The sequence below is a fragment of the Adiantum capillus-veneris genome, chromosome 1, assembly GCF_014529385.1.
Source record: "Adiantum capillus-veneris isolate H3 chromosome 1, ASM1452938v2, whole genome shotgun sequence".
Classification (NCBI taxonomy): Eukaryota; Viridiplantae; Streptophyta; class Polypodiopsida; order Polypodiales; family Pteridaceae; genus Adiantum; species Adiantum capillus-veneris.
In genome coordinates, this window is record NC_140931.1 from 108,169,486 (window position 1) to 108,186,991 (window position 17,506).

The window sequence follows — 17,506 nt, forward strand, 5'->3', positions numbered from 1 at the left end:
TCTTCGCTATGATAACCGACTTGATACTCGACTTGACAAAAAGTTTTTGCAAAGATGGGAGGGACCTTTCATGATAAAAACAAAGTTTGGGAATGGTAGTTACAGATTAGCAGATTTATCAGGAAAACTCCACAAGACCAGAGTCAATGGATGGAGATTAAAGCCCTACTTTCAACGTATCAATCCGTTGATAGGAAGCCATCTACCTACATCGTCTAAGCTCCAAATTGGCATGGCTCCCTTCGGCTTGGCAAATGCTCCACCTATTTTTAAAGCTTTGATGTGCAAAGAAGAACCAGCCTTGGAATCTCAACATACCCAAGGTAACCCTCCCATCTCCGATTTATGGGATTGAGGTAATGAAAAGTAGGTCTAATGGAGTAAAAGAGTGTATATCACTCCTCCTTTTTTTAGAAAAATAAGAAAAAAAGAAAAAAAAAGAAAAAAAAGAAGAAAAAAAAGAAAAGAAAAAAAAGAAAAAAAAGAAGAAAAAAAAAACTCTTTTGTTTCATCTAGGAGCATGAATGATCCTAGATGAAGGGGAAGGGCTAATATGAGTAGCGTTAAATGGTAACCTTGCATCTGCACTACATTTCTACTCAAATGTATATATTTTTTATCAAAGTTTTAACCTAGTGTTCATTCTCTCTTTCCGTAATAGCCTTTTTCCATACAAACACCTTACCCTTCTCAGATCTTTATGCATTTACATCATATTTCTCTCTTCATGCTAAATGTAAATAGTAAACTTAATTCTACTCTCCTAGTTTTTTACTGCACATTCTTTTAACTAATTACCTTTACTAATTTAAATAGCTATCTACATCCCATAATTTGTAAATAAATAATTTATGGGCACTTATCTTACCCATCTTCTCTCAAGGGTAGGGTTAACCTTGTAGGCCTTCCCTTCCCCACCACTATGTGACCCAAGTCTTGGATCATTTACTTGTGTTGGTCAACAAATCTTAAATATAATGTAGAGGCCCCAATAAATCAAACTTTATTGGAGCCTACCTCATTTGTTTAAGGTGGATTCTCTTTTGAAAAAGCATGCTACACCTTGGATGCATGCTAAAGGGCCCCCTACAGGGAGACTTGGTTCAAAAGGTGTTTTGGATGCATCTTGAATGCCTTAGATCGTGGGTATACTTGAGGAACACTCCAAAATCAGCTTAAACACTTTGAGAAGGTCAACTTTGCCTTTTACAGCACCCAATTCTGAGTTACAGGCTGAAAGTTATGGTGAAAACAAGGTGCTGCAGACACTATTACTGCAGGTCAAAGTTACAATCAGGTAAACCACAAAGGTGAAAAGTTTTCTTGACTTCTCCAACATTCTAAAATACCAATGGGGAGTTAAAAACCACTTGCATGTGGAGGGGTCGGCTCAAGATGCTTCCAGAGACACAACAAACAGGATGGGGACACTCTGCAGGAGCCACTGGAGGGACATCATGGTGGGGCCCACATACATTATCAACCCTTATGGAGCCTCCAAGACCTAAAAGGCTATTTTTAATGGAAAAATATGTCCCTTATTTGCATAATTGAAGGAATGGTCAAAAGGGAACCTAACTATGGCTACTTACCTACCCTAGTCAAGTTTAACCTAACCCAAGGTCTTGTACAGCTATAAAAAGGCCCTTTGGCAAGCACAAAAATACACACACCTACTCCATTGCTGCAAATAATCTCCTCTAAGGTTAGGGAAGCCCTAATCTCTCTCTCCTCTTGTCTCCCTATCCATTTCCTAAGCTCGCTATCATAAGCGGCACCATAGAGAGAGCATCAATATGCTATTGCTACCATTCTCTTGCAAACATTTCTCTTATCATACTCATCCCTAAATAAGGATTTTAGATTCTATATGAGAGCAAGGATATCAAGTTCAATGATCTATCTCGTGGTTTGATCAACACATTGTTGCAATTGGGGTGTCGTCGTCACACTTTTGCTCTAAACGCATGTAAAATTGGTAAGCCTATCTTGACAGATTCTCATATTTTGTGCTCATTGGGTTGCTTGTTTGTTGAGAAAGTTTTTGTGCACCATGGTGTCTATTTGCTTGGCTTCTCTCCTTATGTTGTGTGTAAGTAAGTCTTGGGGCTGCATAGATGGAGAAGAGCTCTCTATGCATGCCGCCTTATGTGTGTAAGTAGTCTCTTCTTTTGGGAAAGGAAAGGAGTTGTCAAGTATTTGTGCATTATGGTGTTTTGAGTTTTGAGGTTTTGTGCTTGCTTTTCTTAGAAGTATATGAGCACTAATATGGTGAAGGTCAATCTTTGCATGTGAGTTTGTGCAGTGTTCAAAGGGATTGCTTAAGGAGTGTGTGTTGAATGGTTGAAGGGCATTTTGTGTTGAAGCACATAAGGAAGGTGTGAGTGTGTGTGTGTGTGTGTGTGTGTTGTATATGGTTTGTTTTGGTTTCCTTCTGTCTCCATAAAAGAGGGTGCTTCCCCTAAGAAATATGCGTGTGTAGGGTCTCACGGAGTGGTTGTCTGGTGGGAGCCTTGAGTTGAGCCCCATCTCAAAAAATCCGCTCTCAGTAGATTTAGGCTCAACAGCCACTTTCTCCTCGAATCATTAAATTATCCTCCAATTGGATCGCATTGGTGGTGACTGCTTCCCAAGTGGTGATACCTCTAATGACTAGGCCATTGTAGATATCCTCATGTCCTCATAATCCCCTAATGAATCTATCAATCAATTGATTATTATTGAAGCGCTCATTTAGAATTCAAATGCTTCAAGCGACTAATAAAGTATCTCACCGACTCTCCTTCATCTCATTGGGATTTCTAGAGTTGAGAGGCTACACCCCAAAGCACTCCCTCTCATATGTATTCTTTCAAGAACAGTCTCCTAAGAGTAGGGTAAATCATTTTTTCTTCCACTCTTAGGGTTCTATACCAATCCCCAACCTTCCCACTTAAGGTTAGGATTAAAGAATTACTCTTATGCAGGTCATTGTGTTCTCCTAGAGAATTGCATATTTGTTCAAACACTTCGATATGATTTCGCACATCCACGTCTCCACTAAAATTTTGTGTGAGCTTGGCTATTTGTACTAATTTACTTCTAGGCTCTCTATTAGGCGTGTTACGCATATTCTTAGTAATAGATCAACCAATGGTTTGAGCAAATGCTGTCAAATCTCCTAAATAAGCAGGTATAGTGGCCGCAGGTGTAGGCGCTCCTGGAACTACATGTGGGATGGAAGTTGGCATTGGCCTTGGCATAAGCGCGGCCCTTGGGTCCCATACCTTGTATGGTGGTGTACCACGTAGTGGTCCAAAGTTCATAAGTGTGGCCCTAGGCATAGCCGGTGCCGGATACGACATGTTATTGTTAAATGGTATGGCCCCACTTGAATAAGAGCTCGGATAATTCCATTGTGGAGTGTGAGCCCTTGGCATAATTGGGGTGTGGGAGCTACGTGGGCATAAGGTACGACAGGTACATAGGTTTGATGCATACCTGTAGGTATTGTTGGGGGCACTGTGCTACTAGGTAGCGGTGTAATGCTACCAAATGAGGTACAAGGTGTAATTTTTGTACTCATCACCAGAGTAGGTATCATAGCCGTAGCGTCTCCGAGAGACAGATGAGATAGATTTGAAAAAGTAAAAGTACTACTTGTGGGTTCAGACTGTACCAAAACTCCAGGCGGCACAATATATGAAGCGTCCATTGGAATCATTGAAGGAGTTTCCATCTGTGATAGTGTCGGTTGTTTGGCCTTACCCATATCCAAGAATCTCATAAGGCCCGTTGAAGAAATGTTAATCCCTTGGTTTTGCCTCTCCGATTGGATGATGCTATGGATGACATTGCAGATCATCTGTTGCCGCTCCTCTAGACTTGTGGCACTAGAAAAAGATTGTACAAATTCTAACCAACCTATATGGTATGTGTAACCCGTGCACAGGTCAGTAAAGGTTTTATGTTGTAGGTCATATTCCCAATTTTTGTTGAGAAATAACCCTTCTAGGCCTGGTGTACTAGAGGTTTCCATTGAGGTGGAAGCATTGTTGTTCCCCACAGTTTGACCTACATTGCCTACTAACTCAGGAGCACTTGATTGCTTGATTGCTATGCCTGTTGTCCCAGGGGTCTTTCCCTTCATGGCTAGGTGTTGTTCTAGTAAAATCTCCATTTCCCCTCTCCGTAGCCGCTTGCATATAGCAGTCGACTTCTTGCACCTCCGCAAGACTCCTACCATCAGGCAATAGAACTTCGGGGGGTGATTGCTTTGCAGGGTCTTCCATGAAAGCAGGGGGCAGGATATTGATGTGGACACTCTTGAGGAGTATAGGCTCTCCCTGAGATACCAAAGGCAAATCTACCTCTCCCTCACCTTCGTTAACTTCACTAGCCGTAGGTTCAGAGGGAGTAGGTCTACTAAAGGTTTCTATAAAGCGACTAAACACACTAGATCCAGGCTATGGGCCCCAGACAAGTACGTTTTTGTTTACTTGCTTGGGATTTGGTATAGGATGTCCTTCCATAATATCGTAGTCAGATGAAGAGTCACTAGCCGCTATGTTTGGGTCTTGGGTTTTACTACCTTGGGTCCTCACTGAGGGCCCGAAACCTAAGGTAGGTGGGTATTGAGAACCCGCGTAAGTCAAAGTGCTCACTAGTTTCTTGGTCTCTAGCACACAACCAGAGTGCAGATACATGTGCTTTTGGTACCCTAGAAGCGTCGGCAAATACCCTCGAAAGGTTAACCGCTTGATTTTTTGGGCGTTTTACACCCCGTTTTCACTCGTTTTTTGATGTTTTTTAATGTCTTTTTACGATCGATTTTTGGATTAGAGCATGTGATAGATCAAAATGAGTGTATCGCTCAGGGGGTGGTGGTGTGCTATATAGCTCAGTGTTCGGTTACTTGAAGCTGTGATGGTCCTCAAAAGGGTCGATTTTTACTTAGGCGTGAGGCTAAAATAAGTAAGTCCAAAGGGTGACTGAGGCCAGAGCCTGGGCTTGGGCTTGGGGAATGTTCCCAATTCCTGTCCTTCCTTTTAAATAATTTTTTAATCAATTGATTAATTAATTTATTTTTGGATAAGGTCGCCACGATCGTGCTCGCACGCGTACACACACACACACCTAACCTACCTGCTTGCAACTAACAGAGCTACTGTTACACACTGTTTAACACAATACTACAATAACTAATTAACTAACAGATCTACTTACTACACCTTACAAATCTAACATTATAGATCTAATACCTTAAATCTAATACCTTAGACAGAAAACAGTACATTGCAACAAAAAAATCTAACACCTTATTAACAAAAGAACAGTACACTACAGCAAAAACGAAGTTCACAAATCCTTCTCAACAGCCACACACCTTCTTTCTCTACCTTTCCTACATCTCACATTGCACCACAAAGCAGCATAGAGTGCTATTCAAGCTTAGTGCAGGGCATTTCCCCGGCAACGACGCCAAAAATGTGTGCGTCTGTCGCGCGTGTCAAAGCAAGGGACTTGTCGTACACTGCGTGCGAGCCACAAATGGCTGTAAGCACACAACTAGATTAATTTAGCAAGCTCAAGAGAGCGAGGGTGTGTCAGTCACCGCCCTACGCTCCCCTTCGTGGAGGATTCCTTGTTGCGAAGAACAGGGAGCTACTGCCGTGCTGCACTCAACCGCCTCGCTGCCGCCGTGCCATCACAATGCTTGATCACTCTCTCTCTCTCTCTCATGCATACACACACACACACACACACACACACAAGGAGATGAAGAAGAAGATGGAGATGGAGCAAGAGCACTCGTCAATTGCACAAATGAGAGAATGAGTGATTTTTAGGTTTAGGTGACTTTTATATGAGCTCGCCCATTCACACTTGGGCGCTCATGCTTAGCCAACTAACCCTTGAATGTTCCAGTTAGAGTGCGCCTCTCATTGTAAATCACTCTTACCCTTTTTCTATTGGATTGACAAGCCCATCCCATGACTACTAGAAGTGGACGCTGGTGGTTAACAGATACCCTAGATGACAATCTATCCGGGAGAGGAGAAGACACAAATAGCGATTCATCTACCGACTCTTCACTGGAAATCAGCCATAATAAAAAATTAGACAAGAGAGGTAAGAGGCAAAGATATTGAGCCAATGTACGTGCAAGATAAATAAAAAGAAATCTAATGCATAATGGTTGAGTTATATGGGGGCATGTGATGCTTGTAAAGAATGAGGATGCAAGAGAGCTACACAAGACAAGCACAAAGCACACAGAGATGGAAAGCTTCTTCTTCTTCTTCACAGAAAAGAGAGTACAAAATGACTAAGTGCTAAAGCTGAAAATTAGCACATATGTACATGCGGTCACTAAGTGTGAACTCGCTAGAAGCATACTAGGCTGGCACTATAAGTGTAGTCCAGCTGTAGAATCACTGGCAGAGATCCTCCGTGTCGGTCACCTAACGCGCCAGTGAGTAAATGCCGTAAGCGGCCAAGACCCGTAGTGGATGCCAGCTCAAGGTGTAGAGCTCGACATCTCAACACTCCCCCTCGAGCTCTGCATGTCGCAGAGTCCAAGCATAGTCCGGAAACGTCGAAGCTTCTCAGCTCCGAGGGCCTTGGTAAAGATATCCGCTATCTGCTCCTCTGTGCTGACGTAGACCAAGTCGATGTCGCCCGCCAACACTCGCTCTCGAACGTAGTGGTAATGGACCTCTATGTGTTTGGTCCTAGCATGGAACACTGGGTTCCTAGCCAACTGCATGCTGCTGAGGTTGTCACAATGAATGACAATCTGCTGGTCCACCTGCACTCCCAAGTCCTCAAGTAATGTGCGTAGCCAAGCTACCTCGCACGCCGCAACTGCTGCACCTCTGTACTCGGCCTCTGTGCTCGATAAAGCAACTGTAGGCTGCTTTTTGCTGCTCCAAGTAACAGCAGCACTCCCAAAAGAGAACATGAAGCCACTCGTAGATCTCCTATCAACAATGCTACCTGCCCAATCTGCATCTGTATACCCATACAATGCTAATGGTGCATCTGCTGCATAGAACAATGCAGCAGATGCATAGAACAATGCGTAGTCAAGAGTCCCTTGCACATACCTAAGTGTGCGTCGTACTCCATCCAAATGTGGCTTCCTCGGAAGCTGCATGAACTGACTCTCCAAGCCTACTGTGTAGCTCAAGTCTGGCCTTGTGATAGTCAAGTAGATTAGACTACCCACCATCTTCCTGTACATATTGACATCCTCAACAACATCACCCTTCTCTGCACTCAGCTTTGCATTCACATCCAAGGGAATGGAAATCGGCTTACAATCAGCCATACCATACTTTGACAACATGTCCAAAGCATATTGTCTCTGTGACAGCCATACACCCTCTGGAGTCCTGATCACCTCAATGCCAAGAAAGTAGCGCAACTCGCCCAAATCTTTCATTTCAAACTCTTGTTTGAGAAGACCCTTCACATGGTCAATCTCCATAGCATTGTCACCAACAATAATAAGGTCATCTACATATATGGTAATGACCACAATCCCCACATCACTCTCACGTACATAGAGTGAATGATCAGCATGAGCTCTCCTAAAACCAATACTGACAAGATACTTGGCAATCCTGTCATACCATGCTCTAGAGCCCTGCTTCAAACCATACAAAGCTTTGAGAAGTCTGCATACATAATCTGGGTAACCTGGATCGACATAACCAGGTGGCTGATCCATATACACTTCCTCTTGCAACTCACCATTCAAGAAGGCATTCTTTACATCCATTTGATGCATAATCCATCCTCTAGATGCAGCCACTGCTATGACAGCTCTCACAGTCGTCATCTTTGCCACTGGAGCAAAGGTCTCCTCATAGTCTATGCCATACGTCTGTGCATAACCCTTTGCGACTAGCCTTGCCTTGTGACGCTCAATGTTACCATCAGCCTTATGCTTGGTTTTATACACCCATTTACAGCCAATATCTTTCTTGCCACTTGGCAATGGCACCAACTCCCATGTGTCATTTGCTTCCAATGCAGCCATCTCTTCATTCATTGCATCATCCCAATGCACATTTCCAAATGCATCCTCAAAACATGTGGGCTCCACATCCTGTATCACCTTAGCCATGTAGGCTTGGTGATGCGCTAGATACCCATCATAAGTCAATTTCTGAACTGGATTTCTGACTCTATTAGATCTGCGCAGTCCTTGGTCACTCCTTTGCCCTCTAGCATCTTCTTGTACTTTCCTTACACCAGGTGTCCTGACAGCCGGAATTCCAAATTCCTCATCAAGACTTTGTTCAGAACCATCTGAATCCATGTCTACATGTGAAAAACCTGATGATGCATCAACCATAAAGGGAGGTTCATCAACCTTTTCCTTTCCTTTTCGTGATACATTCCTTGTACCTGTTGGTGGAGTAACCTGCGTACGTAGTCTACCATTCCATGGTTTCTCAACAGAGCCACGAGAAGAGGACTCTTGTGGTCCACTCAAAACCTGTGACTGTGACCTCACATTTTGTACAACCACATCATCTTTTACATCAGCCCCAATAGTGCCATGTGCATTACTGTACCAGCTGCTCATCTCATCAAAGACTACATCTCTGCTCACTCGTAATTCTCGTGTAGTAGGATTGTAGCACCTGTACCCCTTTTGTTCAAGGGAATATCTCACAAGAATACATTTCTCTGCTTTAGGATCCAATTTCCTACGCAACTCATCTGGTACATGCACGTAAGCTATGCAGCCAAACACTTTCAAGTGTGCCAAATCAGGCTTTGTACCTGTAAACTTTTCCTCAGGTGTTACATCATGCACCGCAGCTGTAGGTGTCCTGTTCATAATGTACACAGCTGTATTTACAGCTTCAGCCCAGAAATGATGAGGCATGTTCTTCTCATTCATCAATGCACGTGCAACCTCTGCAATGTGCATGTTTTTCCTTTCTGCGACCCCATTCTGCTGTGGAGTATATCTGCATGTAAACTGCATGTGTATACCATGCATTCGTAGAAAATCTGAAAAATCATTGGAGAAGTACTCTCCCCCTCCATCTGACCTCAATGTCTTGATTTGCATATCTGTCTCCTTCTCAATCATGACTTTGAAGTCTTGAAAGTGACCAAACACTTCACTTTTGTTACGCATGAAGTAGACCCATACTTTCCTTGTATGGTCATCAATGAAAGAGACATAATACCTGCAACCATGTATACTTGCAGTATCGGTTGGACCCCAAACATCTGTGTGCACCACCTCAAGTGGCCTTTTACATACATTGCGCTCATGTGGAAATGAGCCCTTTGACTGTTTTCCAAACTGGCATGCTGCACACACTTTATGCATACCATCCACCTTGAATTTGGGCAAACCTTTTACAATCTGTTTTGATTTCATGCTGCGCAATCTCTGCTCATTGACATGGCCAATGCGTTTGTGCCAAATGTCAACATCAGCCACAACACCAGTGCCCTGTGCAAATAATGCAGCTTTTACCTCAGGCATGTCTACATTCAGCGTAAACATTCTGCCCACACATTTGCCCTCTGTGATCAGCTTACAGCCATTCTGGAAATCTTCTACATAACAGCCATTTGGATTGAAGCGAACCTGCAAACCCTGCTCAACCATTTGTCCAACAGAAACAAGATTCTTTGTAATGTTTGGGACATGAAGTACATCTGCTAAGTACTTTGATTTCCCACTCTTCGTATTTAGAGGTATGTCCCCTACATGAGCAATGGGGTGAGCTGTATCATCTCCTGTCTGCACATAGCCTGACACATCTGGTTTGTGCATATCTCTAAACCACTCTCCACGAGACGTCATGTGATTAGAGGCACCTGAATCCACATACCAAACATCATCTTGGGTGGAATTCTCTGCAGTCATTGTATTCATTACATGCTGCATAACAAACATGCGCTCGTTTTTTCTATCATCTGCATCTCTGCTAGTAGATGCATAGTTGCCCTGTTCTCTCTTTCTACTTGCTTTTCCCTTTGGACAGTCACGTGACATGTGACCTCTTTCACCACAAGTCCAACATTCTCTACTATCTGGAGTATGTTGCTGCCTGCTTGATCCTGCACCACGACCTCTTTGACTCCCCCTGCCTTGAGACTGGTTTCCCCTGCCACCTGTATTGTTTTGATTTGATTGACCTTCCAGAAATTGGCCCCTGCAACCCCTTGGGCCTCGAACACGACCTCTACCTCTACCTCTGTTGGAGTTAGAATAGAAGGCCTGTTCAGAATTATTTCTGCCATGAGAAGAAGATGTGTTAAGGTTCTTCTCCTCAAGAATAAGCATAGAAATCAAATCTTGGAACACGGGGATGTCGTCTCTTGTATTCATGGAAGACCTAAAATGTACATACTCATCTCCTAGACCATCCAAGCATGCACGGACAATGTCATCGTCTTCCACTGACACTTTAATAGATCCAAGAGCCTCAATGATACTCTTGATCTTCAAGGCATAATCATTGATTGAGAGGTTGTTCCTCTTAACCTGATTTAGCTCCGACTTTAGTTGAAGCTTCCTGGCCTTGGTGTTCACCTCGAACACTCTGCCTAAGTTTCTCCATGCAATGGCGGGGGTTTCAGCATCCTGTAGATAGCCCATCATGCCATCTGTGATGCTCATAGACAGCCAATACATCACTTTGCTCTGGCCTTGTTGCCAGTCCCTCAAAGCTTTCCTTTGTTCTGCTGTAGCATTTGCCTTGGGAATCTCTGGTTCCTTTTCATTTTCTCCTTCTACATAGTCCCAATAACCTTTTCCTTTTAGGAAATTTGTTATTCTGAACTTCCATGCAAGGTAGTTATTTTTCTCAAGCTTCTCAGTAACAATCTGACTGAAACCGTCAGACATCTTGAAGCACTAAGACAAAATAGCTGCAATCTGCAAAAACCTGCAAATCTGCTGAACCTGCTATCGTGGTTCCTGTAACGCTTTCTACACTCAACGAGTGTCCACAATCAAGCGTTTCACAACCACTGTACTTGTACAGTAAATCTCTGTATACTGCACTTTGGACCAAGCTAAAACTCCTTTTATAACGGAATTTGGAGTGTTCGCATTTTGCATTATGGATTTTGGCTTAGCCAATGGCCATGCTACCTTCCAAAGATTAATAAACGCTGCTTTTAGAGAATATTTGAGGGAGTTTTGTGAAGCTCTCTTAGATGACCTTTGTGTTATTCCTCTTGGAAAGAACACCTATCATGTTTACAAAAAGTGTTTGAAAAGTGAAAATTGTATTGCATCTCATTAAACTCTTTCAAATGCCAATGTTGGGTTAAACATGGAGTCATTTTACATCATATAGTGTCCACAAATGGGATTCCCACAGATGAGGGAAAAATTAAAGCCATTTCCAATTTGGCACACCTACAAACTATAAAGGAGTGCAAAGGTTCATGGGCCATGTTGGTTATTATCGGCAGTTTATTTTAAACTTTGTCGACATAGCTCGCCCATTGTACAAACTTCTTATTGAGTTCCACTGGACTGCGGAGTGTGACCACGCTTATGAGTTATTAAAAAAGGCCTTAACAAGTGCTCCCATCCTACGAGTGCCCAATTGGAATGTAAATTTCCATGTGCATATTGATGCATCAAACTTTGCTATTGGGTGTGTTCTAGCTCAACCAGGAGAACATAAATTGGACTACCCCATTAGCTTTGCAAGTCGTCAATTAAATGATGCTGAGAGGAACTACACCACTATAGAGCGGGAAGGTTTAGCTATGATTTATGTAGTAAAGAAATTTTGCTACTACCTTCTTGCTAACAAGTTTGTTTTCTATGTGGATAATCAAGCATTGTTGTATCTAGTAAATAAACCTTGTTCCACGGGAACAATTACATGATGGTTGTTAATTCTTCTTGAGTTTTATTTTACCATTGTGGTGAGACTCAGTAAAAGACATGTCATGGTAGATCATTTTTCTCGCATACCCAATGGTGAAGCCCCCTACTGGAATTGATGATGAATTGTCCGATACTTCCCTATTCCTAGTTGAGATCATGCCTGAATGGAGTGAGACGACAATGAACTTTTTAGTTAATGGTTTTCAACCCAAAGAGCTTTGTAAGGATACAACTTAAAAACTGTTATAGGAATGTGAACCTTATTCTCTAATTGCAGGAACTCTCTACAAGCTAGGGAAGGATGATATTCTTAGACTTTGTGCTCATGAGGATGAGTATTTATACATACTACAAGAAGTCTACATGGATATAGCCGGAGGAATTTTCTCAGGGGAACTAACTGCTAGAAAGGTATTGCAATCAAGCTATTGGCGGCCTACATGCCAACGTTACAAGATCACACAATGAAAGGATAAGATGCCCTTACATCCTATTAGAGTGACTCAACCATTTGAAAAATGGGGTTTAGAGTTTGTAGGCCCAATTAGTACGGCAGCTCATAATACTCAATCTCGATATGTTATTGTTGCCACTAATTATGTAACGAAGTGGGCGGAATCCAAGGGGACACACAAGGCTGATGCGAGGTCAACCACCAAGTTTCTCTTTGAGAACATTATTACGCGATTTGATTGTCCCTTTGAGACTGTGAGTAACAATGGTACTCATTTTATAAATGGAGTGATAAAGGAACTCACGACAAACTTCATGATAGCCCACCATAAGTCTACACCTTATTATCCACAAGAAAATGGCCAAGCTAAGAGCACTAACAAGACTTTGATTTCTATCTTGACCAAAATAGTGTAGGCTCATCGCACAGATTGGGATTTGAAGCTGACATTAGCTCTATGGGCTTATCATACTGCTTACAAACTGGCTATTAATTGTACACCATTCAAAATGGTATATGGCCAAGAAACAGTTATTCCATGGGAGTTTGTAATTCCTAGTCTACGGGTAGTTTCACAAGAAGGTTGGGATGGTAACCATTTAAATGAGCATTTATATATCCTTGAGAGGCTAGATGAAGAAAGACAATTGGCTATGAAAAATGCACTTGTGGAGACATATAGGTGAAAGAAATGGTTTAACCGTCATCTGAAGAACAAGGATATCAAGGTTGGCGATAAAATCCTTATGTATGAAGTGTGTAACGAGAAGAAAAAGTTGAAATATACAGAAAAAGGACCATATAGAGTATGCAAAATCACCCCACAAGGTACCATTCGTGTAGAAACTCTTGATGGAGTTGAAACCATTGGTTTCCTCAATGGGAGTAAATTTAAAAGATACTATGATCCTTTAAGCTAAGAGGAGCTACGTGCCATCCATAAAAAAAAGGCAGCCAAGGCACAATTAGAATTGAAAAAGTTATAAGCTCAAGTTGAGGCTAAGGAGCGACAACAATATATTAGACGCCAATGCGAGGCCAACCTTGGAGTTACACATGCATTCCATGTTGAAACAGAGGATGATTGGTTGGACTCTAATACACCTCTACAATACCCTATTGAGTTAAATAGCACCTATGGGAAAGTGCTATGTAACGCCTTATTGGACACGGGTGCTAAATGTAGTATGCTATCATATAGAGTGTGGTGTCAGTTAGAAAAGCCATTTGTATTTGAGAATACTATCCAAGTCAAGGGTATCAACAAGAAAAAAACTACAATTTTTGGCATTTGGCTCACTTCTGTCAGCTATGACCACGAGGTCATTGCTCAAGACTTTTTGGTCATGCCTACTGAAACTATGGAAGGCAATATAAAACTAGGACGAACGTGGATGATAGCGACCAAATGCACTATTGATTGGGGGACTGGGAGTGTCACAACACAGAACCAACTCTTAGTCCTGTCACTCAAGCGATAGTCCCTACAATTTGACGTCATGAGGCAGTACAACCCAAAACATTGCATGTCCAAGAGGTTGAGCCATCTGTACCTATAGCCCAACCCTGTAGAGCTTCAACTTTTGTAGCTGAAACAAAGCTTGAGACACACAAGACCCATCATAATATAACAAAGAAAACATACAAATGGGCTAGTACGTTAGAGTTATCCACTCCTACATTGGGTGAGAGGTACCCTCTTTACTTTTACAAGTGTTTCACATAGTCTACCCAGTGCTTGCCTGTGAATGGGATTTGGTAGATACGCTAACGTTGTCAGGAGTTTTTTGGAGCAAGGGATTGTGCATATGTACATACACATGCATGGTGCATCGAATAAAGGATTGCCCATTTTCCAGAGCCAGGTGGTTACGTGGGGCCCACATGTGTACAGGTAGGACAACATGTACATATTGCATCGATTTTCACTATCACCAGTACCAGTGTGTTTCATCTATAATAATGAGGAGTTGGTAGTGCGTAAAACTTCTCGAGGAAGCTATCCGCGGGCCAACGACATGAGGTAAGCAGGTGCTTCAGGTGGCATCTAGTGGCGTCAGGAGGTCGAAGGGGTCAATACTTGAACGTAGATAAGTACGGACACAACGTGGGTGTTTTCTTGTGATAATTATGTAGAAAGGTCATCATCAGGACCATCTTTTGGGGCCACTTCACATAGTGGCCGGATGCATTATTGAAAAAAAGTCGAGTGCTAGGTGTCCGTATGGATGCAGCAGGGTGACAACTATGCACTGCGAAGTCAGGTTTTAGCATGTTCGGGGTCCGTTTGAGGTCATCTATAAGGCCAAGTGTGCATAAAGCTAAGTGTGGGAACTGAAAAACTAGAGAGAAGACCAGAAAAAGAGTGGAGACAAGAGGAGGAACAGCCGCAACTGTGTTTTTGCTCATTTTGGAGCCTGTTTTGGCCGTAAACTACTCATCCGTGGTTGGATTTGAGCACTTTGACATTGTAGACTGGGGTTTTGGGCCGTTTTGGACGTGATGGCGTTGTCCATTTTTCCAAATTACTCACTGTTTCGTACCGTTTTGGCTGCTCGGCCAATTTGTGATTGTATCTGGCATATTTTACCCATATTGTGTGAGCTATTTGCCCCATTGGTGTTGGCCCAAGCTCTATTGTATCTAAACATAAGAAATTATCCTCTTTTGAGCTGAGTTTTTTGGGTGTGTGTGTGTGTGTATGTGTCTCTGTGTGGAGTGGGTAAATGGGTAGTCTCTCTCCTCTCACTCCATCGGTGTGTTCCCTGTCTCGGCTAGGTGGGTTGTATAAGATGAGTGGTGCCCGATAGTGTGTGTGTATCTCATCCCAAGAGTGTGTGTCGGATCGTTATAGAGGCGTTCTGTGTGTTTTCATCCCTCTCACATTCTTTTGGTGCCCCCTTCTTCGAGTACCTTCTGCTTCGAGATTCGGGATTACAGGTTGCAGGCTACAGGTTAGAGGTTACATGGATAGGTACAAGTAGCTGGAGTAGAGTGATACACTGGTTAGGGGTGGAGTCTTTACCCATGAGGTGTGAATTTCAGCCTATGGATTCTTCGCAAGGTCGCATGCCAGGGGTTTATAGATGATGGGCTTCGGCAAGACATGAGGCAAGTGGTAGATTTAATAAAGAATCTCAGCCTAAACATGCTAGGTCAAGTGGGAAATAATCAAGGTCGAGGGAGGTTTGCAAATCAGCCAGGAGGTGAAGAAAGACCTAGGAATGGTGTTGGACAAAGCAATGGTAGGTTCTAGAGGCAGACACCACATGTTATAATTGTGGAAAGTTGGGCCACATCAGCCCCGCAATGTGATAAACCACCAAGGATGGGCGGAGACATATATCCATTTCCAAGATAGGTGCTAGCTAGGTCAAATGATTATGGCATCGAAATTAAGGGAGAAGAAGGAACCAGTGGATTAACCCAGGAGGAAAAGGGAAAGACAAAAGTGAAAAGTGTAGTCACGTTGGAGAAGGCATCAAAGCTAGAGGATACATTAGTGATGCCTATTGGGAAGAGGACCACAGAGGAAAAGGAAGGAAGAAGTGCCCCAGGTCCAAACAAGAAGAAGGGAAAGAGCCATGAAGGTGAGGATGTCAAGGCCAAGAGGAAAAGAAGATCTCGTCGCAAGTTTCATGTGTCAGATTTTCCACTAGGGGATGGGCAATTAAGCTATGACTTGAAGGAGGATCTAACAAGAAGGAAGGCAGATGTTACCTTTGGGCAGCTTATAGAGATGGTGCGTAAACTAAAGCGACAATGGAAGAGGATGGTTAACCCAATGGAGAAAGAGCCAGAGAGAGGTTCCGTGAAGGTGTTGGCGATGGATGAGCTACCAGACATTTGTCCAATCATAGATGTGTGGCATAAAAGAAAACATTTGGGACAAGGTTATGTGCATGGTGGAGCCCAAATATGCATCATAACACACTCAACGTTGAGAAGATGGGTCTCACAGTGACTGGGGTGTCAAGCTTCCAGATCAGATTAGCAAACCATCAAAAAGTAAAATGTTAAGGTGTTGTAAAGAGCTTAGAAGTGGAAGCATATGATGCAAAGGCAGTGGTTGATTTTCATGTGATGCCAGCGGGGTTGGGAGCATATCCTATTATACTGGGCAGACCATGGTTACGTGCAGTGGGAGCTGTTCAAGATTGGAGACATGGTACGATTAGCCTCTATGGAAAGACAGGTGCCAAGAATCTTTATAATATGGACACAAGGAAATGATTGGAGGAGCTTTATGAAGATGAGGATGAGTCTAGTGATGAAGACTACTCCGCCGTGTCTGATGAGGACAGTGATAGTACTACCAGCAGTGATGAGGACGCTGATGTTGCATTTCTTTTGATGGACAAAGAAATCCAGGAGTCTGGTTTAGTTGCATTCGCAAATGAGGTTAAAGATGAAAGTGAAGGGCCTTATGAAGTGATTGAAGGGCTGATGCAAACCAAGGTTGAGCTGTCAAAGAAGCAGGAATTGATGACACAAATGATTAGTGGAGACCTCTCAGCTATGGAGAAGGAGATATATTTGCACATGCAGGTCTATGCCAAAGTAATTGATGGTTTTCTTGATGCAAAGTTGATAATGGCATCTCTACAGGTTTTCCTTGGGAACCAGGTGGAACCTTGATTAAGCTTTTGATGTAAGGAATGCCAAGTGTTTTCTTTTGGGATCCGGGTGGAATGAGCATCTACTAGTGTTGTTGCTGCTGAGCATGAATGCTCTAGTAGGCTAGGGGATGGAAAAATTATGTCAGGAGTTTTTTGGAGCAAGGGATTGCACATATGTACATACAAATGCATGGTGTATCGATAAAGGATTGCCCATTTTCCAGAGCCAGGTGGTTACGTGGGGCCCACATGTGTACAGGTAGGACATCATGCACATATTGCATTGATTTTCACTATCACTAGTACCAGTGTGTTTTCTCTATAATAATGAGGAGTTGGTAGCACGTAAAACTTCTTGAGGAAGCTATCCGCGGGCCGACGACATGAGGTAAGTAGGTGCGTCAGGTGGCATCTAGTGGCGTCAGGAGGTTGAAGGGGTCAATACTTGCATGTGGATAAGTACGGACACAACGTGGGTGTTTTCTTGTGATAATTATGCAGAAAGGTCATCATCAGGACCATCTTTTGGGGCCACTTCATGTAGTGGCGGGATGCATTATT